At 47.3% G+C, this 25,160-nt stretch overlaps 1 long non-coding RNA gene across 2 annotated transcripts in view; it reads right to left on the reverse strand.

Annotated features, from left to right (window-relative positions):
* Positions 1-25,160, reverse strand: part of LOC134728550 (uncharacterized) — a 91,161-nt gene that overhangs the window by 48,152 nt on the left and 17,849 nt on the right. The window contains exon 2 of one of the 2 annotated variants that reach the window (XR_010109070.1): positions 22,023-22,235. The exons of the other annotated variant lie outside the window; for it this stretch is intronic. This is a non-coding gene — a long non-coding RNA (uncharacterized LOC134728550). The remainder of the gene's footprint in view (positions 1-22,022; positions 22,236-25,160) is intronic. 2 annotated transcript variants of the gene reach the window in all.

Here is a 25,160-nt window from a genome sequence, read left to right on the forward strand (position 1 = left end):
TGTGCATTGGGCACATCTTCTTTGCCTGCAGAGGCCCCAGGCTCATCCCTGTGGCTTGCTGGGGCCAGGGCCAGGGTGCACTTGACTGACTACCTTCATGGACTCAAGACACATCTGGGACATACCAGGATCTTCCATGTTCTGCTTCTTACTGAGGAGTCAGCTCACAGGGTCTGGCCAAGGCTACCTGCCTCAGCCAGAGTATGCTGAGCCAGAAGGACCCTTGGGCCACTGGATCCAAGCCCTTCATTTTACAGATGTGAGGCTCAGCCCAGAGAAGCTGAAGGACTTGTCCCAGGACTCTCAGCCAGTTGGCTTCAAAGTCAGTTCCAGAGCCCACGTCTCTTCACTGCCAGCCCAAGATCTTTCCATTCACCCAGCCATGAGGGCTGGTCCTTGTTGATCCATTTGAAGCCTGTTCCTATTCCATGATATAGTTGCCTTCAGGTACCAGATACTGGACTGGGTGCTTTGCACAACATGCCTCTTTTAATCCTCACCATGGCCTCTACAGTCACCATTTCTGTTTCATAAATAAACTGAGGCTCAGAGAGGGTGTGTGATTTGTCCAAGGTCACACAGTAAAGTAAAAATAGCTCCAGGATTCAAGTTTATACCTTCCTGTCTCAGAAGCCTCTACTTACTATTGTCCTGACCCAAGGGGAGCTCACCATCCAGAGAGGGGCAAATATGGCAATAAATACTTGCAACAAAATGTGATCAATGTTATTATAGATATAGTCTGAGGCACAGTAGACAGTTTCCTGAGGTTGCCCCACTTACACCTCACAACAGTCCTTAATATAAAGTACACATTGTTATCCCCATTTCACTGATGAGCAAACTGAGGCTCAGAGAGGCAAATTCCCCTATCCAGGGTCATATAAACCCTGTCTATCTCTCTATCTGTCTGTCTGTCTGCAGAGCTCATAGTCTGTTCTCATGAACAAATCCTGCTCCTCTAAAGTCCTGAACAAACATTGCTTCATTCAGTCAACGTGCATTTCTTGCATCCCTACTATGTGCCAAGCCCTGTCTTAGATATTCTTGGAGGTAGAGATGAATAGAACATGGCCTCTGCCCCCACCTCCAGCCAGCAAAGAGGTAGATTGGGGGACCTTGGGTCTCTACCCTGTGTCCTCTATGTGACACTGATGGAGGACCCTTGGGCACTGGTCCAGCCTTCCCCCTTCAAAATGCCCATGGGAAAGGCCGAGGGAGGGAGGCTGAGACAGCTTCAGGCCCCCGGGGCTGCCTTGTCCTCTCAGCCTGGCTCTGACTCACCACCCACACCTGGCAGTGGCCTCAGGCAGCTACGCTGGAAATAGATGGGGAGGGAGGGGACGTGACACCTGCACTCTTGGCTGCCATTCCCACCCTCCCTGCCAGGAAGCAGGGAAACATCAGCTAACAGAGTCCACCTGAAACCGCTGGGCTTGGGAATGCTCCTGGGAGTTGAAGCCCCCAGCCGACTGGAAAGGCTATCCCAGGAGCCATGAGGATTACAATAAAAATCATGATGATGTCTCGATTTTCACAGTGCTTGGTGGTTCTTGAGCACTTGTTCTATGCCAGGCCCTGGTCCAAGTAAGTGCTTTGCATGTCTTAATTATCTTGCTGAAGTCTCACGGCTCCTCAGGAAGTTATACTGTGATTAAGCCCATTTTACAGATGAGAAACTTGAGATTCAGAGAAGCCAAATAACTTGCCTAAGGCCATGTATTAGGCAACGTGCGCCCATCCCAAGCTTCTCACCCAATCCCAGCTCACATGGCTCATTCCAGTTCACAGGTGTTAGCTGTGTTCCCATCTGCCCTGCCCAATCACCTTCCCTCTTTGACAAGGCAAGCTCACCCTTCTTACAACTCTGGGAAGCAGAAATCAAACTATTACCCTTCTCTTTCCTCCCTACCTATCTCAACCCCACCCAGCCTTCAGCCCAAGTCTGATCATGTTGCCTCCCTGTCTAAAACCTCTTCACTGCCCTTAAGGTAGTGTGTTCAGCTGGGCATGGTGGCTCATGCCTGTAATTTCAGCACTTTGGGAGACTGAGGTGGGAGCATCACTTGAGGCCAGGAGTTGGATACCAGCCTAGATAACGTAGTGAGGCCCCCATCTCTATAAAAATAATAAAATGATTAAAAAGATAAAATATATTCAGAGCCCTTCAAGAACTGGGCCCTGTCACTTTTCCAGCCTCATCACTCACCAGTCTCTGCCTGGGCAAGTCAGGACACCTCCCAGGCCTTGTTTTTCTGGTGGGGACGATGACACTTCCTCACAGTGAGGAGGATGGAGGGGGCAGATGTATGTGAAGTTCTTAGCAGGGCACTCACCATCTGTTTGGTGTTCAGTAAACCTTCATGTCCTGCTACTAGCTCTGAGCCAGAGGCTGGGGCAGAGTTAGTGATGTGTGAAACAGTCTATTCTCAGCCAGGCTGGGATCAAGGGCTTCATGGTGGGCCGGCCAAGAGCTATCAGTGTTACTGGAATTCATTATTTCAAGAAATGCTGAAAAGCTTCAGAGCAGCAGTAACAAACTAGAAAAAAAAAAAAAGGCAAAGGAAACAAACTTTCACAACAGGCTTTAAAAAAAAATATTTACCACAATGTAGAAGGTAGATATACCCACTCTACAGAAAGGAAAACTGAGGTCAAAAGGGTGACAATAGACGAAAGGTGTCAGGGACAAGGCCGGATCTGGAACCAGCTGTCAGGCTCCAAAGCCCATGTTCCTTCCTCTCCTGCACCCAGCCTCCCCAAGCCTGGAGGGTGGAAAGTGTTTGCTTAGGAGAGGAGGTACTAGTATATTGGGGAACGGGGGCAGAGGAGGATGAAGAGCTTGAATGGGGGCCCAGAGACAGGAACACAAGGCAGATGTGGGTGCAAGGGAGTGGAGATCAATAGCTGGGGTGAGGTCATCTACGACAAGCAGAGATGCCTGGATTTGATCCTCTGAGACTTTGAGCCCAAACCCTTCCTCCCCCTCCACTCCCCTTTCCAGATGGGGAAACTGAGGACCTGTGCCTTGCCCAGGCCTCCATAATGCCGAGGACAGTGAATGGCTGGAGGAGGCCTGAGGGACGAAAGGAGGAGGTCGCGGGTGGGCAGCAGCTGCCACCTCTCTCTGCCCGCCCTATGCCTCTCAGAACAGTGCCCCCACCCCCAGGCTTGGCCTGGTCGCCTGACTTACAGGTGGGAGTGACTCAGGCTGGGGGCCTGCCCTGGTACCGCTGGCCCCTGGGCCACAACCGAGCTCTGGGCCTCTCAGCTGTGATGTCAGCGGGCTCTTCCTTCCTCCCGCATCTGCTTGAAAAGGTCACCTATTTTAAACTCTTTCTCACCCCACCCTGCCCTTCCCCCAAAAGAGGACGAGTTTTTCTAACCTGTGTCAACAGCTCAGTTCAATATCCAAACATCTGTCCCTCCTGGTGCCCATCACCAGCCCTCCACCATCAGAAAGCCGCAGCCCTGTCAGGCTCTTCCAGGCTGCAGAAACCCACCCTAGCAGCTGTTAGCTTCACAGACTCCTGAGCATCTGCTGAGGGCCGGACACGGCCCTAGGTGCGCAGGGATAGATCCCTGCCTTCTTAGAGCTTACATTTTAATAGAGGCAAACAGACAACAAACAAGCCAACCGGTACTGTACCAAGATCATCTCTAGGGGTGGCCAGTGCCCTAAAGAAAGTAAAACAGGACAAGAAGATAGTGACCAAGTGGCTAATTGAGTGAGTGGTCAAGGAAGGCTTCCTAAGGAGGTGACAAAGATGTGGGGAAGACATTTCAAGGCGAAGGAAAGGCAAGTGCAAAGGCGTTGAGGTTGGCCGGGCGCAGTGGCTCACGCCTGTAATCCCAGCACTTTGGGAGGCCGAGACGGGTGAATCACCTGAAGTCAGGAGTTCGAGACCAGCCTGGCCAACGTGGTGAAACCCCATCTCTACTAAAAATACAAAACTTAGCCGGGCATGGTGGCACATGCCTGTAATCCCAGCTACTCAGGAGGCTGAGGCAGGAGAATTGCTTGAACCCGGGAGGCGGAGGTTGCAGTGAGGTGAGACCTCGCCACTGCACTCCAGCCTGGGCGACAAGAGTGAAACTCCATCTCAAAAACAAACAAAACAAAACAAACAAACAAAGGCATTGAGGTGGGAAGGGAAAGGTATGTTAGAGCAGTGGTTCTCATAGTAGGGTCCCCCAGCCAGCAGCATCAGCATCACTGGGACCTTGCTAGAAATGTCCACTTTTGGGATACACCCTAGACTTGCTAAAACTCTGAGGGTGAGACCCAGCAAGCTGAGTTTTTAACAAACCCTCCAGGTGGTTCTGATGCACCTGAAAGTTTAGGGTCAGTGAGTTAGAGCTCAGAAAGCAAGCCATGTGGCTGGAGTGTGGGAGGGTGAGGTTGATGGCAGCTGATCTTAGCGTCACTCCAGTCTGTTCATTCACAGCCCCGCCTCCTCCTCCCTGCTTCTCCATCCTGGCCCACTCAGGGCAAACCTTAAAGCCCTTCTGAGGCCTCCCCATTGCCTTCTGGGTGAAATTGGAACCTCTCAGCTGGGCTTATGAGGCTCCTCAAGATCTGCTTCCATTCACATCTCCCACTTCATCCCTGGCCCTCCTCTTTCTCACAATCTTATACTCCTAAATATAGCTGCTCCATCACTTCTCCAGACACACCGTCCCCTTTATCTAGAATACTCTTTCTCTACTTCTTCATCTGGCTAATTTTAATCCATCCTTCAAAACATAACCCAGGACTCACCTCCTTCAGGAAGTCCTCCCTGGTTGCCTAATCAGGGTAAGGGACCCTGCCTCTCTGCTTACACACCAGCCAGCCCCTGTACTTCCCCATCACAGTGTTCATCAAATGGGTTTAACATTATCTAGAGGAAAAGGGAGGATTTACTTACTTTATATTAAATTACACAGATAATACATGAACATATATTTATTGTAAAAACTTCAAACATACAGATGTAGTAAAAGACCTCCTTCTGATCCTTTTCCAATTCCACTCTCCCGCTTTCCAAGAATAACCATTGATGCTAGTTTGGTGTCTATCCACTTATACATTCTTTGGGGCATTGCACACATATACAGAAATACATAGAAATTTAAGGTTTATTTGTTCATTTTTTCCACATGTAAATGGAATCATGTGGGTAAGTATTGTTCCACAACTTCTTTTTTCTACTTAATGTCTTGACCAGGCACAGTGGCTCATGCCTATAATCCCAGCACTTTGAGAGGCCGAGACAGGCAGATCACTCGAGCCCAGGAGTTTGAGATCAGCCTGGCCAAATAGCGAGATCTTGTCTCTACAAAAAAAGAAAATTAGCCAGGCGTGGTAGCTGAAGCAGGAGGATTGCTTGAGCCTGGGCAGTCAAGCCTGCAGTGAGCTGTGATTGCACTGCTGCACTCCAGCCTGTGTAACAGAGCAAGACCCCCTCTCAGAAACAAACAAACAAACAAACAACAAAAAGCCTTAATGTCTTGGAGGTCATCTGTGTAAGTAAGTAGACCTACCTTACTATTTTTACCTACCTCATAGTATTCCAAAGTATGAACATAACGTCGTTTTCCAATCATTCCCTGAATGTATGAATCATGTTTTTTATTTTCTGTATTTTACAGTGTTTGACATCTGGGGCCTTGCTAATCCTGGAGAGATGGCCTCTCCCAGGCTAGCTAATTCCTACAGATGGTAAACAACTTGCCTGTGAACATGCCTTTCATATACTAACTAACCACTCTCACACACCAAGCCAATATCTCCCCTGCCCTACATCACCCCAGGGTCAGGTACTAGACAACTAGAGACCATACCTAGAGCCTAGAGCCTGCTAACAGTACTCAAACTGTCCAGTCCTAAACTTGCTCAAACTTGCCTACCCTACCTCGCCCATTCCTTTCCGCAAAAACCGCACTAAAGGCTCTGGGCCATGCTCTCTTTGCATTCCTGCCTTCTGACCAACCCCAGAGATTCCCCATGTGGCCCTGCGTGACACAGTGTGCCTGCCTCGCCCCCGCTTGGGAACTGTAAGGAGTAAAACTTTTTCAATGGCCTTGACCTCGTTGCATCATCATCTCTCTAAATTAAATCCTAGCCACCATTAAAACCCTGAATGATGGGCATGTAGAGGGTCTGAACTTTTCTGTTATAGAAAAGCTGCAGCTGTCATCTTGGTACATGCGTATGCGTATTTCCCTAGGAGAGGAACTGTAAGGTGGTAATTACCTAATTATTTATTCATCTCTATGAGTGCAATGCCCCCTCCCAAGCCCAGCCTCTGCTCCCCTTGCCCTGTTGGTTTCACGGCCATTGAATCACAGAATGATGGAGCCAGCCACAGGGCTGGCCTCTGCTCTGAAAAGCACGACAGACACTCCACAGCAAAACACCTTCCCCATCATCAGTCAACCCTGTTCCCCCAGTTTCCTCCCATTTGAGTCTTAGCATCACCTGGTCAAGAGAGATTTCCATTGGAAAGTAGGACATATCAGCCAGAAAGTCAGTGTGAGCTCCATCAGGGGGATACTGCATAGAAAAAACATGGATTTGGGGATCAAAAGACCTGGGGCAGGTGACTTCACCTCTCTGGTTTCTGTGTGACCTGGGGCAAGTGACTTCACCTCTCTGGTTTCCTCACCTCCCAGAGGGACTGTCAGAATATATGTAATACATATAACAATAATATATGTAAATCCTCCCAAGGCACAAAACAAAACAAAACAGAAACAAGGCATGCCGTGTATTCTGCCTTTGCCCCTCCAGAGCAGCCCCTTCTTCTCTACCTGGGGAAGCATCTGGGCTTCCCTGGCCTCTGGCTTTCACTTGGGTCTGGTTTGCACTTGGGTTTGGCCAATGGAAGCAATGGCAAAAAACTGGGGTCTCAAGGAAGAGCAAGTGTTGGGGGAGTGGATTGTCCTGGCTCCTTCTTTCCTGCTGGGCTGGTTGGCTGTGTTGAGTCCCTCTCCACAGCTCCTATCTTGCAGCTACAGCCTTCACCACCCCTTCCCTTCCTGCCTTCAGGATAATGGTGCCAGGACTTCCTGCTGCTGCTAGTCCCTGGGTGCCCCCTTACTCCTCCCTTTATAGATAAGTCCCTTCATTCAGCTCTCTCCGGAGGCTCCTTTGAGTGAGCCACCTATTGGATGGCTGGAACCTTGACTGATACAAGGAGCCAGTAGCCAATTTCCCTTTTTTTGGGGTAGAGATGGGATTTCACCATGTCACCATGTTACCTGGCTGGGTCTTGAACTCCTGGGCTCAAGTGAGGCCTCAGCCTCCCAAAGTGCTGGGATTACAGGTGTGAGACACCACGCCCAGCACCAGTTTTCCTATTTTTATCAAAGTGCTTTCTCTGTCCCACACCGCAGCTGCAAAAGGAAGGTTCCTATACTCCAAAGGCTAGATCACTCACGGAGACCATCTCCAGAGGTATGAAGTTGGAAGGAGAGGCCTGAGAGAAGAGTCTTTGAAGAGCTGCCTGTACCAGCTGAGCCCCACAAGCAGCAGCCCTCAGCAAGGCCCTGATGCCCCAATCCTCCTCCTGAACTTTGCAAGATCAAAGTCTTTTTTGCCCAACCTGCTTCCAACAGCCCAGGTGTCCTGACTCTGGGACACCAACTCACACAAGTTAACCCATCCGAGACCAACCAATATACAAGAAACTGGTACATTAATGGATCCTGAGAGAGTTAGAGGCTGAGCAACGGGAATTCTGAGGTCAGCTGATCAGGGGGGTCTCTTTCAGGAATTGGTAGTAATAATAACAGTGATGGCTGGGTGCGGTGGCTCACGCCTGGAATCTCAACACTGAGAGGCCAAGATGAATGAGTTGCTTGTGTCCAAGAGTTTGAGCCCAGCCTGGGAAACATGGTAAAACCCTGTCTCTACAAAAAATACAAAAATTAGCCGGACATGATGGTGCACTCCTGTAGTCCTAGCTACTCAAGAGGCTGAGGCAGGAGGATCGCTTGAACCTGAGAGGTTGAGGCTATAGTGAGCCATGATCACACCACTGTATTCCAGCCTGGGTGACAGAGCAAGATCCTGTCTCAAAAAAAAAGTCCAAGGCGGGTGGATCATCTGAGGTCAGGACTTAGAGACCAGCCTGGCCAACATGATGAAACCCTGTCTCTACTAAAAATAGAAAAATTAGTGATGGCATGCACCTCTAATCCCAGCTACTCGGGAGGCTGAAGCAGGGGAATTGCTTGAGCCTGGGAGGCGGAGGTTGTAGTGAGCTGAGATTGCACCAATGCACTCCAGTCTGGGCTACAGAGTGAGACCCTGTCTCAAAAAAAAAAAAAAGTGATCAGATACTGAGTATCTACTATGTGCCAGACACTGTACTAGGACTTTTATTCATTTGCTTGGCAGTTATTTATTAAGGGTCTACTATTTGCCAAGTACCATTCTAGGCAGGCCCTGGGATATAGCAATGAACACAATAGACAATTCCTTCTTGGAGGATATTGGAGCTGTCATCCTGTGAAAGAGCCCTAGAAGGGCTGGGTGCCGTGGCTCACGCCTGTAATCTCGCACTTTGGGAGGCCAAGGTGGGTGGATCACGAGGTCAGGTGTTCGAGACCAGCCTGGCCAACATGGTGAAACCCTGTCTCTATTTGTAAAAATACAAAAATTATCTGGGCATGGTGGCGGGCGCCTGTAATCCCAGCTACTCAGGAGGCTGAGGCAGGAGAATCGTTTGAACCCGGGAGGCGGAGGTTGCAGTGAGCTGAGATCACACCATTGGACTCCAGCCTGGCTGACAGGGTGAGACTCCGTCCCAAAAAAAAAAAAAAAGCCCTAGAAGGTGAGCATCTGCAGCCCTAATTAATCCTTGAATATGGATTTAATATGGAGATCCAGAAAGTGGCCAAGGGTACCAGCCGGTAAGTGGCTGAGTCAGGATTTGAACCCAGACCTGCCAGGCTTCTCAGCTGGAGCCATCACCTTAGAGGAACTACAGGAGGATCAGGAGGTAGCTCGGGAAGAGCCAGAGCCAATCCTCAAGAGAGAGAGAACCTGAGAGCCGGGTGCTTTGAGCCGGGGATGGTGGTGCAAGGTTCGCATCTGTATTCCAGACGCCTGCCATGACTAAAATGTAGGATCAAGGGCTCAGGGTGACACAGCCAGAGAAGGACGCTCTGTAAAAGATGCTCCTAGTTATTCCTTTGTAATTTCCTTTTTGACGTAAAATTTGTGAGTCACAGTCTCAGAACTTGTCTAGATTTCACAATCCATGATTGCAGATGCTATCGTGTGTCATGCCAGCATATTTTCAAGTCATTATCCACCTTCCCCCAGCCCCTGGGCCGTCAAGGATTTATTTTGGAAGGTTGGAGAGAGCAAGGCAGGGAAAGCACAAGACTTCATGTGCCACTCAAAGGGCAGTCACGTCAAGGGTCTTGAACACCCTAAATAACCTGGTCAGAGCTCCCTCTCTCCAAACACAAGCAGACATCCTCTTCATTGTGCACCTACTATGGGCAGACTGTCTAGAGGACCAGGCAAAGCTGGGCAATGGCTAAAACCATGGGTCCCAGATTGACTGAATTCAAGGTGGAGCTCTGCCACTTTCTAGCTGTGTGACCTCAGGCAAGTCAATTCACCTCTCTGCATCTCAATTTCCTTATTTGTAAAACAATAAATAGTGTTTAAAAAATTGTAAAATTGGCCAGGCGCGGTGGCTTATGCCTGTAATCCCAGCACTTTGGGAGGCTGAGGCGGATGGATCACGAGGTCAAGAGATCGAGACCATCCTGGCCAACATGGTAAAACCCCCTCTCTACTAAAAATACAAAAATTAGCTGGGCGTGGTGGTGCCCACCGGTAGTCCCAGCTACTCGGGAGGCTGAAGCAGGAGAATTGCTTGAACCCGGGAGGCAGAGGTTGCAGTGAGCCGAGATCACACCACTGCACTCCAGCCTGGCAAAACAGGGAGACTCTGTCTCAAAAAAAAAAGGGGGGGGTGTGTGGTGGCTCATGCCTGTAATCCCAGCACTTTGGGAGGCCGAGGTGGGTGGATCACGAGGTCAGGAGGTCGAGACCATCCCGGCTAACACGGTGAAACCCTGTCTCTACCAAAAAAATACAAAAAAATGAGCCGGGCATGGTGGCGGGCACCTGTAGTTCCAGCTACTCAGGAGGCTGAGGCAGGAGAATGGCGTGAACCCCGGAGGCAGAGCTTGCAGTGAGCTGAGATCGCGCCACTGGACTCCAGCCTGGGCGACAGAGTGAGACTCCGTCTTAAAAAAAAAAAAAAATTGTAAAATTGAGGCTGGGCACAGTGGCTCATGCCTGTAATCCCAGCACTTTGAGAGGCCAAGGTGGATGGGTCATTTGAGCTCAGGAGTTCAAGACCAGCCTAGGCAACATGGCAAAACCCCATCTCTACCAAAAATACAAAAAAATTAGCCAGGCATGGTGGCACACGCCTGTAGTCCCAGCTACTCAGAGGCTGAGGTGGGAGGATCACTTGAGCCTGAGAGCCAGAGGTTACAGTGAGCCAAGATGGTGCCACTGCACTCCAGCCGGGGTAACAGAGTAAGACCCTGTCTCAAAAGAAAAAAAAATTGTAAAATTGAAAAATATCAGCCTACCTTACAAGATTGCTATGAGAATTAAATGAAGCAAAACATTGAAATTTCTAGAAGAGGACACTGCATATTACGGGTGTGCAAAAAATGTTAATAGTTATTACCATCATTAAACTCAAGTGGAGAAACAGACATATGATCCATATACATTACATACATTTCCAATAATTCAATTGTAATGCAAATAAACACTCATGGTTATCAGTTTTGTCCTTCACATGTTGCTATTTTAGCATTAACATTTAGTATTAATAAGTTAGGTGTTTGCTCATTGAGGTCTCAGTTCAAATATTGCCTATTTTTTTAGAGACAAGGTCTTACTCTGTTGCCCAGGCTGGAGTACAGTGGCACAATCATAGCTCACTGTAACCTCAAACTCCTGGACTCAAGTGATCCTCCTGCCCTAGCCTCCCAAGTAGGTAGAACTACAAGCATGTACCACCACACCTGGCTAATTTTTGTAGAGATGGGGTCTCACTATGTTGCCCAGGCTGGTCTCAAGCTCTTAGCCTCAAGTGATCCTTCCACCTCAGCTCCCACCTAGTAATCCCAACATGCTGTGATTACCAGCATGAGCCACTATGCCTGGCCCCAAATATCACCTCTTTAGAGCATTCTCTCCAACTGCCCAATCTAATCAGAAATATACTCTGATTACTCTTTTTATTTTAATAATAGAATTTATTCTCTGATATTTTCTTATTGATTTCTTTGATTACTTGTGTATTATTGGCCTTTCCCATAAAAATATAGGTTTCCATGAGAGCAAGAGCCTGACATCCTGATTCTGTTTTGGTTCCCAAAGCCACACACATTGCCTGGGACATAGTAGTTGTTTTCAAAACGTTTGTTGAAAGAACAACTAATAAGTTAGGTCCTCCCAGTACTCCTCTTCAGGCACCAGTTTTTTTTTTTTGTTTTTGAGACAGTCTCTATTACCCGGGCTGGAATGCAGTGGTGCGATCTCAGCTCACTGCTACCTCTGCCTCCCAAATTCAAGCGATTCTCCTGTCTCGGCCTCCCGAGTAGCTGGGGTTACAGGCACGTGCTTGTAGCACACCGGCTAATTTTTGTATTTTTATTAGAGACGGGACTTTGCCATGTTAGCCAGGCTGGTCTCAAACTCCTTACCTTGAGTAATCCGCCCACCTCAGCCTCCCAAAGTGCTGCAATTACAGGCGTCAGCCACCACACCAGGCCTATGTACCAGTATTATCTTTTGACAGAGGAAGGTAACTGAGGCTCAGTGAGGTGAGATGATTGCATGTTTAGCTTCAGGCTCAGTTTTCTGTCACTGAGTTGGATTCACTTTGCCTCTGAGCTGTGCCTCCCGGAGTGACAGAAGTAAGGTGGTGATCGCCAGGTGTGAGAATCAGAGTTGTCTGCCCCCCACCCCACACCTGGTACCATATGATGTAGAAACAGAATCTGGTATAGCAGGAGGCCTGGTTCCTGATTCTGACACTGATTCACTGGGTGGCTGCAAATGAGCCCCCCCTCCTCACTTGGCCTCAGTCTCCCATCTAGAAAATGAAATGAGTAGAATAGTTTGGAGCGTTTTTTTTAACTGGGATTTAATTCCCATATGCATAAGATCAGAGGTTTTTTGAACTTTCTTTTGTCACAGTCTTTTTTTCCCAAATTAAATTGATATGAAGACTCAATTCATAAACAAGATAAAAAGTGGGGCTGTGGCCGGGCACAGTGGCTCACGCCTGTAATCCCAGCACTTTGGGAGGCCAAGGTGGGCAGATCACAAGGGCAGGAGATCTAGACCATCCTGGCTAACACGGTGAAACCCCGTCTCTATTACAAAAAAAAATAGCCATGCATGGTGGTGGGCACCTGTAGTCCCAGCTACTCAGGAGGCTGAGGCAGGAGAATGGTGTCAACCCGGGAGGCAGAGCTTGCAGTGAGCCAAGATCGTGCCACTGCTCTCTAGCCTGGGTGATAGAGCGAGACTCAGTCTAAAAAAATATAATAATAACTGGGGCTGTTAGGCAGGTACAGTGGCTTACACCTGTAATTCCAGCATTTTGGGAGGCCCAGGTGGGAAGATCACTGGAGCAAGAGTTCAAGCCCAGCCTGAGCAATATGAGGAGATCCCGTCCATACAAAAATAAAAATAAAAAATTAGCTGATCATTGTGGCATGTACCTGTAGTCCCAGCTACTCAGGAGGCTGAGGTTGGAGGATTGCTTGATCCCAGGAGGTCGAGGCTGCAATGAACCCAGATCATGCCACTGTACTTCAGCCTGAGTGACAGAGTAAGACCCCATCTCAAAAAAAAAAAAAAAAAAAAAAAGCTGCTTTGGAGAGTGAAGGGAGTGGCATTAGAATTGAGCCTGCTGCCGGGTGTGGTGGCTCACGCCTGTAATCCCAGCACTTTGGGAGGCCGAGGTGGGTGGATCACAAGGTCAGGAGATCGAGACCATCCTGGCTAACATGGTGAAACCCCGTCTCTACTAAAAAATACAAAAAATTAGCCGGGCGTGGTGGCACGCGCCTGTAGTTCCAGCTACTCGGGAGGCTGAGGCAGGAGAATGGCATGAACCCGGGAGGCAGAGCTTGCAGTGAGCTGAGATCACACCACTGCAATCCAGCCTGGGCGACAGAGACTCCATCTCAAAAAAAAAAAAAAAAAAAAGAATTGAGCCTTCTTAGGGTGCCCCTTGCTTCCACCATGCGCCACCTCCTTACCTTCAGGGGTCCCTGGGGCACTAATACCCCAGGGCTTAGAGGAACCCAGTTTGAAAACCACTGGACAAGAGTCACTCTTCACGGTCCCTCCCAAGGTGTGGGAGCCCTGGGGAGGAATGAAGGGCCTCTGCTGTCCCAACTTGCAGATGAGCGTTGCTTTCTGAGCTGCAGCCCAGCTGCCTCCCGAGGGTCATGAGAAAGAAGGCAAGGGCAGGCTCAGGGCGCAGGAAGTGGGGCCGGCCAGCTGGGAGGCAGTAACAGGCGCTGGTACTGTGGCCTCCTGGATGGGCCGGTGACATCACAACCCCAGGAAGCAGCTGCCCAAGAGGCCTGCACTGTCCCTCATTCCTCCTCTGGGAAAATCAGTCCCCAGCTGTTGCCGTCCTCTGTGTACTGGCTTACTCTTCCTGGATTGTCCCCTCCTGAACCAGCATCTTCAGCAGTAGCACCTTCAGAGAGAAGCCTCCCCTATGTACTGGAACTGTGCTACCCTCTATGGCACAGCTCGTAACAGCATGCTTTCAAAAATATCATTTAATTTAATCATCACATCAACATCAAGTAGGGACCAGTACCATTCCCATTTTGCAAACTATGAGAGGCTCAGAAGTGCAAGACAGATCACACAGTTTCACCCAGCTGGTAAACACCAGAGCCAGGCTTTGAACCTTGTCCTGTCTGACTCCAATATTCATGAGTTTTCTTGAGTTACCACATGGTCAGATTCAAAGCAAAAACACGAGGTGGAGGTTGCTTCTTATGTGGCAATGTGAAGCTGTCAATTTCAAACACAGTTTCTTTGTTAATGGCGTTCCTGGCCTATTATCATCCACGCAGAGTCTTAGGATGCGATAAAGGGCTTAGCACACTGTCTGGCACTCTACAAATGCAGCTTTACTCTGGCTCTCCCCTTTACAAAGGAGGAAACTGAGGCTCAGGGGAGCAAAGTCAAGACCATAGGACAGGCAGGTGCCAACGCCAGGTCTGTCAGGCCCCAGAGTGGAAGCTGTTTCCCCAAAACCCTGAATTTCATAGGCGGGCAAGTCCTGCTCACCTTCTGTGCTCATCTCGTAGGGTTGCTGTTACAAACTACCACAAACTCAGTGGCTTAAAACAATAGAAATTTGTTCTCTCACAGTTCTAGAGGCCAGCAGTCCAAAAGCAGGTGTCGCCAGGGTGGGGTTACCCTGAAGGCTCTGAGGGGGAATCTGCTCCAGGCCCCTCTGCTAGCTTCTACAGGTGGCCTTAACATGCCTTGGTTTGAGGCTTCATAAGTCCAATTTCGGCCTCCATCTTCAATTGTACTTCTTCTCACTGCGTCTGTGTCTTAAATCTTACTTTCCTTTCTCTCTCTTTTTTTTTTTCTTTTTGAGATGGAATCTCGCTCTGTCACCCAGGCTGGAGTGCAGTGGCACGATCTTGGCTCACTGCAACCTCCACCTCCTGGTTTCAAGCAATTCTCCTGCCTCAGCCTCCTGAGTAGCTGGGATTACAGGCTTGCACCACCACGCCCGGCTAATTTTTGTATTTTTAGTAGAGATGGGGTTTCACCATGTTAGCCAGGCTGGTCTCAAACTCCTGACCTCATGATCCGCCCATCTCGGCCTCCCAAAGTGCTGTGATTACAGATGTGAGCCACCGTGCCTGGTCTCCTTTCTCTTATAAGCACATCAGTCCTTGGATTTAGGTCCCACCAAAAATACAGGATATCATTTCAAGATCCTTAATTCTATCTTTAGATACCCTGTTTCCAAATAAGGTCCCATTCACAGGTACTGGGTATTAAAATGTAACACATATCTGGCCGGGCACAGTGGCTCACGCCTGTAATCCCAGCACTTTGGGAGGCCGAGGCAGGTGGATCACACGGTCAGGAGATCTAGACCATCCTGGCTAACACGGTGAAACCCCGTCTCTACTAAAAATACAAAAACTTAGCCAGGCATGGTGGCCGGCGCCTGTAGTCCCAGCTGCTCAGGAGGCTGAGGCAGGAGAATGGCGTGAACTCGGGAGTCAGAGCTTGCAGTGAGCCGAGATTGCACCACTGCACTCCAGCCTGGGCAACAGAGCAAGACTCCAACTAAAAAAAAAAAAAAAATTAACACATATCTTTTGGGAACATCACTACTCAACCTACTGTTATCACCACCACCACCACCACTACCACCCTGGCTCAGCAAATCTTCACTGAGCACGAGTAGTGTGCCAGCCAGGGGCACAGCAGTCATACTACATTAGTGCTGCCTATGGTCTAGTGGGAAAGGTAGACAAGGCACAGGTAATGGTGGGGTGATGATTTTTTTTATTTGAGATGGGGTCTCACTCTGTCACCCAGGCTGGAGTACAGTGGCACAATCTCCGCTCAATGCAGCCTCCACCTTTTGGGCTCAAATGATCCTCCCGCCTCAGCCTCCCCAGTAGCTGAGACCACAGATGTGCACTACCAGGCCTGGCTAATTTTTCATTTTTTTGTAGAGATGGGGTTTTGCCATGTTGCTCAGGCTGATGTCGAACTCCTGAGTTCAAGCAATCTACCCGCCTCAGCCTCCCCAAAGTGTTGGGACTATAGGCATGAGTCACCACACCTGATGCAGGGTGGTTTTTAAACTAACTGTAGAAATACAAATATGGGCTCATAACGGAGAGAACAGGTAATATTGCCTGAGATGGGATAAAGCAGGGAGCACAGTATATGTCCTATCAATTAATCAAGACACTTCAGGGAAATCTATTTGCAGAAAAAAGCAACAGAGTAAAAGAGAAAGTCTGAACTTCAACTTTTAAGACAGAAAGCCCTCAAATGCAGACTTTACCTGTCTGTGCCTCAGTTCTCTTATCTGTGAAATGGGAATACTAATAGAATTGGTCTCATAGGGTTATTGTTAGGTTTAAGCCAAATCACTGAAGCATTCGTTGAACAAATATTTATTGAACATCTTCTACATACCAGGCACATTATATACAGTAAAGAGCTAGCAAAATGCCTGTCACCAATAAAACACTTAATAAATGTCAGTGCCTGTCCTCTTTCCCCCAATTCATAAGTTAGATAAAACTTCAGGACAGAAGTACAAGAGAGATCATAAGGCAGGACAGGCTAAAGGCCAAGTCAAGAGCATGAGATATGTGTGTTTAGAGAACAGCGAGGATGTGGCCAGATGGGTCTGCGAATGCTTCCTGGAGGAAGTGGGCTTTGCATCAGAACTTGGAGGACACACAAGGAGAGGAGGGAGGACTCCATGCAGCAATGATGGCATAAACAAAAACTGGGGCAAGGAAATTAGATAAGAAACATAAGTTTGATCCAGACAGTGACCCTTTCTGTAAGATTCTGGATTTTTGGAGGGCAAATGAAGCATCAGTGAAAGTTCAAGATTTTCTAAATCTAAAACAAAATCAAGGGTAAGTACAGATGAAAATGTACTTAACCGTATCACAAGCGTTTGCATTTCTTTCAATTTTGCTCCAACTTTGGTATCACTTTTTATGCAGGGCATTTCCCATAGGGAATAGTTCCATGTGTTTCTACTATGTATATTTAGATTGTCTGCTTTTCCTGTTCAATGTGGCTCCTGAAGGCAGGGGCTGTATTTTATCGCCAGTACATTGCTGGTGCTTGGCATATAGTGAGCACTCAGTAAGCATTTCATTGAATGAATTACTTTTATATTTCTATTTTACATAAAAGCATGAAATTTTGAATTTGTGCTAAAATTCTTAATCCTGGCCTAGGGCAAGTATAATATTGATATGTATAAGGAAAGCCAGGCAGGATTGTTTAGCTGGAGACAGCTTCTAGAATGACCAGCCCAGGATCCAGTAGGCCTTGCTGGAGCCACACAGAGGCCTTGCTAAACTAAAATTATGAATTCGCAGGCTGTGCTATGAACCCATTAGGCTATGTTGCTTTAAACTCGGGTCAGCCAACCAAAAGGTGGATGCAAAAGACTTTCTTTAAACAAGCCAGCAGCTTGAGGCTTGAAATAGAACAGAAAGGGAATTCACAGGACTCAACCTTGTCTTCTGTTTGGAGCTCCTGAGACCCAAGGATACTGGCCAGGCGAACCACACTGCGATAAGAAACAGCAGCTGAAAGTTTGTTTTTGGAGCCACCAGATCCAGTGGGTGGACTGTGTCTTGAAATAGAAGCATCTCAAAGGCCTGTGAATCATTTCTTAGTGCCAGCCTGCAAGGTTTCATATCCTGTTCTCAGAGCTACCTTGGGTGCTGTATGTATATGTATGTGTGTGTATTGTTTTCAGGGTTGTTTGCCTAGGATTTGGTTTTGAAACTTTTACTTTCTTTTAATAGCTTTTTTTTTTTTTTTTTTTTTTTTAAGCTGGAAGAATTTTTCAAATGGTTTTTGCGAGAAAGTTCAAACCCTGGAATGACTAAGTCGCTGGAAGAATTTGGACTTTGTGAGGGGAATTTGCACTTGGTATGAATCACCCAGTCACTGATTCCTGCAGCGAGAAGACCTTTCGGAAAGCTTCTGGGTCAGCCCCCTCGTACACATGGGGAAACCGAGGCTCAAGGAGGGGAAGGACTTCAGCCAAGGTCCCACAGCATGTCTGTGGAAATGACAGGACTGGAATCAGGTCTAGCTCCTGGAACAGCTTTGGATTTGCAAGAAGCTCTCAAGCACCCAGTCTCCATAGGTGGGCACATTTTCCAAACAGTAGAGGAACAGAAAGAACAAGAGGGTTCTGAGGAGTTAGAACTCACCATAGAGTTATGGAAGGAATGGGGAAGGGATTGCTGGAAGGTATTTTATATGAAATAGCTCATTTAATCCTCCCCAGGATCCTATTAGGCAGTGGTTCTAAACTAGCGTTGATTTTGCCCCCAGAGGACATTTGGCAAGATCAGGGGACATTTTAGGTTTGTCACAGCTTGAGTGGGAGTTGCTACTGGCATCTCTTGGCAGTGAATACCCTATGTGGTAGAGGCCAGGGATGCCGCTAAACATCCTGCAATGCACAGGACAGCCTCACAACAAAGAATTATCCAGCCCAAAATGTCAATAGTGTTGGGGCTGAGAAGCCCTGCTGTGCAGAGGGCGCTTGTATATACATATCAATTTAACAGCCAAGAAAGCTGAGGCTCAGAAAGTGTAGCCACTCGCTAGCCACGTGGTCTTGGGCAAATTAGCCTCTCTGTGTCTCAGTTTCCTTATCTGTAAAATGGAGGCAACAGTACCTCTGTTACCTAAATAAACATTTGTAAAGCACTTAGAACGGTGCCTGGCACATAGTGTTACATGAATGTTTGCTAAAAATATATAAACAAGCTTACCCAGGAAACACGGAAAGTAAAAGAATTGTAATGAAAGCCCAGGTGAAAAAAATCTAAGGAGACTTAAGGACATGGGGGCTGGAATATGAGAGACCTCCTGGGGATGTACGGCCCTGTGAGCAGGTAAGGCTGTCCACCGTGTGACATCCTATGTTCCCTGCCACCCCCCACCACCAGTAGCCATGAGGTTTTCCTTCTCAGACACTGCTACCTTAAATGCACTTCATCTTTTTAGGTTAAAATGATATGCACTTCAACATGAATCTCCTTGGCAAGTATCTGACACAGTAAGCCACTATCAGTCACTAAGAATAATTCAGGATAAACTAGTTTTTCAGTTGCCTCCCAACAAATAGGCCGAATGCAGGTTATACTGAGAGTGGAAGGTAAACAGAGGCTGACAGCTTAGTGTTCAGAGGCAGGCTTAGGACAGTGCTGGCAGGTGCACAGTTGTCCTCAGCAATCCTAGACCATCAGTCATTCCCCTACCAGCCAGCACCACCTAGAACAGGCCTCAAGTCTGGGCCCTGCCTAGCTTTGCACCCCCTTTCAGAACCTGCTCCTGACCCTCCCCCACCTTCAGCTCTCCTGGTCTTTTTACTCAGTCTGGGGCCTATTCCCTACTTTCCCACTTTGACCTCTAATCCTGTCCTCAGTCAGAGCCCAGATTCCTCCACCGGCTGCTGAGACCTGCCAACTTGCTAAGTGATTGCCCTACTCAATGCTGAAGGCCTGACATATCAGCCCAGCTCTCTCAGCAAGCCCCAGGGCTGTGAAGGAAACTGGGCAGAGGGTGTCACAAGAGTGGAGGGAGAAAAAACCAAAGCAAGGGTCACCCATATCTCTACTCTGCCCAGAACCCGCCTGCTACGCCTATTCATTAGAACATTCATGGCCATTTACGGAGCTCTTTAAGCTATGAGTCTTGCACACTTACAACAGCTCTCACAGCTGTGCCCCACTCCCCCATCCCTGGAGACCTACAAGGGCCCATATTAACTGTATTACTTCTCTATTGCTGCTATAACAAAATGACTACAAACTTAGTCACTTAAAACAACTTAAGTTTATGCTCTCAAACCAACCTGATCTCACTGGGCTAAAATCAGGGTGTTTGCAGGGACTTCCCTTTCGGAGAATCTGGAAGATAATTGATTTCCTTGCCTTTTCCAGCTTCTGGAGGCTGCCAACATTCCTTGGGTTGTGACCCCTTCCTTCATTTTCAAAGCCAGCAACATGGCATCTCTCTGACCTTGTTTTCGTGGCTGCCTCTCTTTCTCTGACTCTTTTCTGCTGCCCTCTCCCACTTTTAAAGACCCTTCTGACTCCATTGGACCCACCTAGATAATCCTGCATAGCAACCTTCATTCCATCTGCAAACTTAATTCCCACTTGCCATGTAACAGTACATTCACAAATTATAGGGATTAGGACACAGACATCTTTGGAGGTGACTATGATCCTGCCTACCATGTTAACCAACACAGAGTGGCGGGGACCATACAACCCAGAGAGCTTGTGCTCCTTCTCAAGGGAGCAACTGCTGCTCAGCTCCAGCTGTCATCATCATGCATCAGTATGGGTTCAGTGTGGCTGAGTCTGCCAATATTTCAAGTGAAATCAGAAAACTGGACTTTCAGGTGAAGATTTCCAATTCTGACATCACTGTACAGACCAAAAAAGAACAAAAAATCTCATAGGCTAGATATAGCCTGAAGCCACCCAGGTGTGACCTCTGGGTCCACCTCTACCACATCAGCTGTGTGAGATGATGAGATTTCTCTGGCATTTACAGGCTCTGCAGGTTCTGGGGGATGGAGAACCAGTCAGGCCTAGAGGCCAGAGAGAATGTGGTCAGGAGCATAGCGGGTACTGAAGGGGGTGCCTCAGGGGAAAGTTCAGAGGGAGAAGGGACTGACCATCTCCCTAAGGGACTAACCATCACCTGCAGGAAGCAGCAGTGCCTCAAAGGGTACAGGAAATCAGGCTGAGGCCGACCTGAAGAAATCAACCAGAGTAAGGTGGGCTTTATGGCTTGTGACCTCAGAACAAATCAAGCACACTCTTTCTACTTTCAAAAAGTATCAGTTCTTCCCCTCCCCACAAAACTAGCAACATTGGCTGGCTGTGAGAAGAGGATGGCAGGGGCCGGGGTGAGAAGGAGGCCTTTCACTTTATGCCTCTCGAGCTTTTTGAGTTTTTAACCAGGTGAAAGTATTACCTACTTAAAACATTAAATTCAAAAGCTTTTATTCATTTAAAAATATTTTAAAATACAATCGATTACATTAGAGGTAAAAACACAAAAGTAGTTGTCATGGTGATGCTACTGCACTTCCATGAAGATGGTATGTGTGGTCATATAACAGGATGGTTTAGAAATGGTGAAATCTTCATACATTTGGCTAATTACTCCGGACCCATCGCCTGTCATTCAAACTGACGGCTGCTTTTCCTTATCCTTACATGCCAGCACTTGAATAAACCAGGTTGGTGTCTTTTGGAGTTCTTTTCCATTCTGACTGGCACAAAACTAAGGCTCTGGAGTCAGTCGGCTTGCCTCTTCCATGCTGTGTGACCTTGAACAACATACTTAGCCTCTCTGAGCCTGTTTCCTCATCTGTATAATGGCTTCATAGGCTTTTTATGAAGATAAATGAGTTAATGTGTATAAAGCCCTTGAAACAGCACAAAATCAGTGCCCATAAATGTTGACACTTATTATTAACTATTTTCATTATTCTTTTAATCTTTATTTTTGAGTGGGGGGATTATTAAAACCATAACTTAAGACATGTAACAAAACATAAGTAATGTAGGTGAACTAAAATGAAGTGAATTTAACCTCTGGTCCCCCAAATCCTTACAAGCGCCCTCTAACAGGAGTATCATTGTCTATTTCATAGATAGAAAAACTGAAGCTTGGGGAAAGTGAGTGAGTTGCTCTAGGACACTGAGTTTGGAAATAGAAAAGATAGGAGCTTGAACCGCGTTTTCAAGACTCCAGATCCCATGGCTTTCAACTCGAGGTTGTCCTACAGTATGATTATAAAGTAACAGGTGCTCCTTCCTTATTTGGTCCAAAAGAAAAAAAAATTGCAGGGCTGAGAGGGGAACTTGGCTTTTTGATTTGTTCAGTTTGGGGTCAGCCCTTCCCCGCTCCTGGCCCCAGATTCAGTAGATTCCAGGGTGGGGGGGGGGGGTCAGGTCAGCAGGTCTCTGGCTTATATTCTGGCCTCAGCTTTGGAGCCAAGTTATTCTCTCCCCTGGGAGGGAGTCAGGGTTGGGGAGGGGGTGTCAGAGCCTGGAGACTGCTGTGGATGACCCTGGCCCAGCTGTGGCCTGAGCTTTCTCACCAGGAGGCTTTCCCAGCATCCCCACTCTTCCCCAGGCCTTCTGCCATCTCTCCCAATTCTCACCATCCAAGAAGTAGTTGTTGCAGCTTGAAAACATGGCTGCTAGCAAACTTGTGGGTTAAATGCCCCAGGAAGATGGAGCTCACTGCCCAGGCAATTTCCAGGAAGCAGGACAGCCCAGAGGTCAGGAACACTTTGCAGTTTTGAAATTTGGCTCTTTTGCTTCTAGCTCTTCGGTCTTAGGCGGGTGGCTTCACCTTTCTGATGCTTCCGCAACTGTGAAATGGGATGATAATAGTATCTGTCACAAAAGTTGTTTGGAAGCCTGGGCAGCATAGAGAGACCCTGTCTCTACAAATAAGTACAAAAAAATTGGGCCGGGTGCAGTGGCTCAAGCCTATAATCACAGCACTTTGGGAGGACCAGGCAGGCAGATCACGAGGTCAGGAAATCGAGACCATCCTAGCTAACATGGTGAAACCCCGTCTCTACTAAAAATACAAAAAAATTAGCTGGGTATGGTGGCAGGCGCCTGTAATCCCAGCTATTCAGGAGGCTGAGGCAGGAGAATGGTGTGAACCCAGGAGGTGGAGCTTGCAGTGAGCCGAGATTGCACCACTGCACTCCAGCCTGGGCGACAGAGTGAGACTTCATCTCAAAAAAAAAAAAAAAAATTTGCCAGCTGTGGTGGCATGTACCTGTGGTTCCAGCTACTCAGGAGGCTGAGGCAGGAGGATTGCCTAAGCATGGAAGGTTGAGGCTGCAGTGAGCCATGATCAGGCCACTGCACTCCAGCCTGGGCAACAGAGCAAGACCCTGTCTCCAAAAAAAAAAAAAAAAAGTTGTTGGGAGAATTTTTAAAAAGAGATTTATTGGTGTTTAATTTACATACTAGAAAATTCACCAATCTTTATGTATATAATTCAATGATTTTTAGCACATTTACAGAGTCGTGCAACCATCACATCAATTCCAGAATACTTTCATCACCCCCGCATAAAACCCTGTATCCATTAGCAGTCACTCCCCTTCTGTCCCCCAGTCCCAGGCAACCATTAATCTACTTTGTCTCTATAAATTTTTAGAAATTTATAGAAATTTCTTTTAGAAATTTCACATAAATGGAACTGCACAGTATGTGGTCCTTTGTGTCTTGCTCCTTTCATGTAAGCATATTTTTGAGGTCCATCTATTTATTGTGTAGATTAGTAGTTCATTCCTTTTTTATAGCTGAATAATATTCCACTGTATGAATACACCACATTTTGTTGATCCATTCATCAGCTGATGGCCATTTGAGTCATTTCCACTTTTTTGCTATCATGAACAATGCTGCTGTGAACATCCGTGTATGAGTTTCTGGGTAGACTTGTTTTCATTTCTCTTGGGTAGAGATCTAGGAGGAGAACTGCTAGGTCATGTGATAAATTGCTGTTTAACTTTTTTTTTTTTTTTTTGAGACGGAGTTTTGCTCTTGTTGCTCAGGCTGGAGTGCAACGGAGCGATCTCAGCTCACTGCAACCTCTGCCTCCTGGGTTCAAGTGATTCTCCTGCCTCAGCCTCCCGAGTAGCTGGGATTACAGTGGGATTACAGGCATGTGCCACCATACCCGGCTAATTTTGTATTTTTAGTAGAGACGAGGTTTTTCCATGTTGGTCAGCTGGTCTCAAACTCCTGACCTCAGGTGATCCGCCCGCCTCGGCCTCCCAAAGTGCTGGGATTACAGGCGTGAGCCACCACACCCAGCTGATATTTAACTTTTTAAAAATGGCCAAGCTGTTTTCCAAAGTTTTACCTTCCCATCAGCAGCATATGAGGGTTCGCTGAGATAATTAAACAGGATTATTAACACAAAGTGCTTGGCATAGCGCCTGGTCATAGTAAATCCTCAGTAAATGATAGTTAGCACTAACAGGTTTCAATAGAAACAGGAATAGTTACAGTACCCAGAGAACGGCTGCCTTCTTCCCTGAATAAAGTGGATCTCATAACCACAGTCACTCTGAAAAAACTGACCAAATTCTTTTTTTTTTCCCCTGGAAGTATGCTTACATTATTTGTGCTCTTTAGCCTGGCATTCAAAGCTCTCCAGATACCCCACCTCCATCTACTTCTGCAATCCTGGCCTGCACCTCTCCACCTCCTCGCTCCTGCCCAATCAAGTGATCTGCACCTGAGCAGCTTTGTTCATACCATTCTCTGCCCCCTTCCCTCCAGTCTTTCTCCTGCCCTGTCTTCACGTACCAAAATCTCATCTGGGCTGGGCATGGTGGCTCATGACTGTAATTCCTTTGGGAGGCTGAGATGATAGGACTGCTTGAGGCTAAGAGTTTGAGACCAGCCTGGGCAACATAGCAAGACCTCATCTCTACACAATTTTTTTAAAAAAATTAGCCAGGTGTGGTGGCACACATCTGGAGTACCAGAGTTTTCCAATTGGTAACCACTAGCTATGTGTGGCTACAGGGCATTTGAAATGTATCTAGTCCAAACTGAGATGTGCTGAATTAAAGACACGAGATTTTGATGACTAAGTATAAAAAATAATGTAGGAATAATAGTTTTTCTGTGTTCATCACATGTTGAAATAATGTTTTGAATATATTGGATCAGGTAAAGTATATTACTGAAATTAATTTTAAGGCCAGATACAGTGGCTCACACCTGTAATCCCAACACTTTGAGAGGTTGAGGTGGGAGGATAGCTTGAGTCCAGGGTTTCGAGCCCAGCCTGGGCAACATAGTGAGACCCTGTCTCTACAAATAATTTTAAAATGAGCCGGGTTTGGTGGCACGCATCTGTGGTTCCAGTTACTCAGGAGGCTGAGGTGGGAGGATCACTTGAACCCAGGACATCGAGGCTGCAGTTTGAACATGATCACACCACTGCACTCTAGCCTGGGCAACAAGCAAGACCCTATCTCAAAAAAAGATTAATTTCACTGTCCTTGCTTTTTTAACTATAGCTGCTGGAAAATTTAAAATTACATTTGTGGCTTGCATTATTGTTCTATTGGACAGCATTCGTATAAAGCATCAACATCCTAACTCTCATTGAGCACCTATTTCTTAAATTTTTGTATCTGTTATCTGATATAATACCACAATTCTGTGGGGGTGGATATTATGAATATTTCTTTTTTCCAGATATGAAAACTGAGGGAGGGTGTGTGTGACCTCCCCAAGGTCACAGCTGGACA

This window comes from Pan paniscus, chromosome 1, assembly GCF_029289425.2.
Source record: "Pan paniscus chromosome 1, NHGRI_mPanPan1-v2.0_pri, whole genome shotgun sequence".
Taxonomy (NCBI): Eukaryota; Metazoa; Chordata; class Mammalia; order Primates; family Hominidae; genus Pan; species Pan paniscus.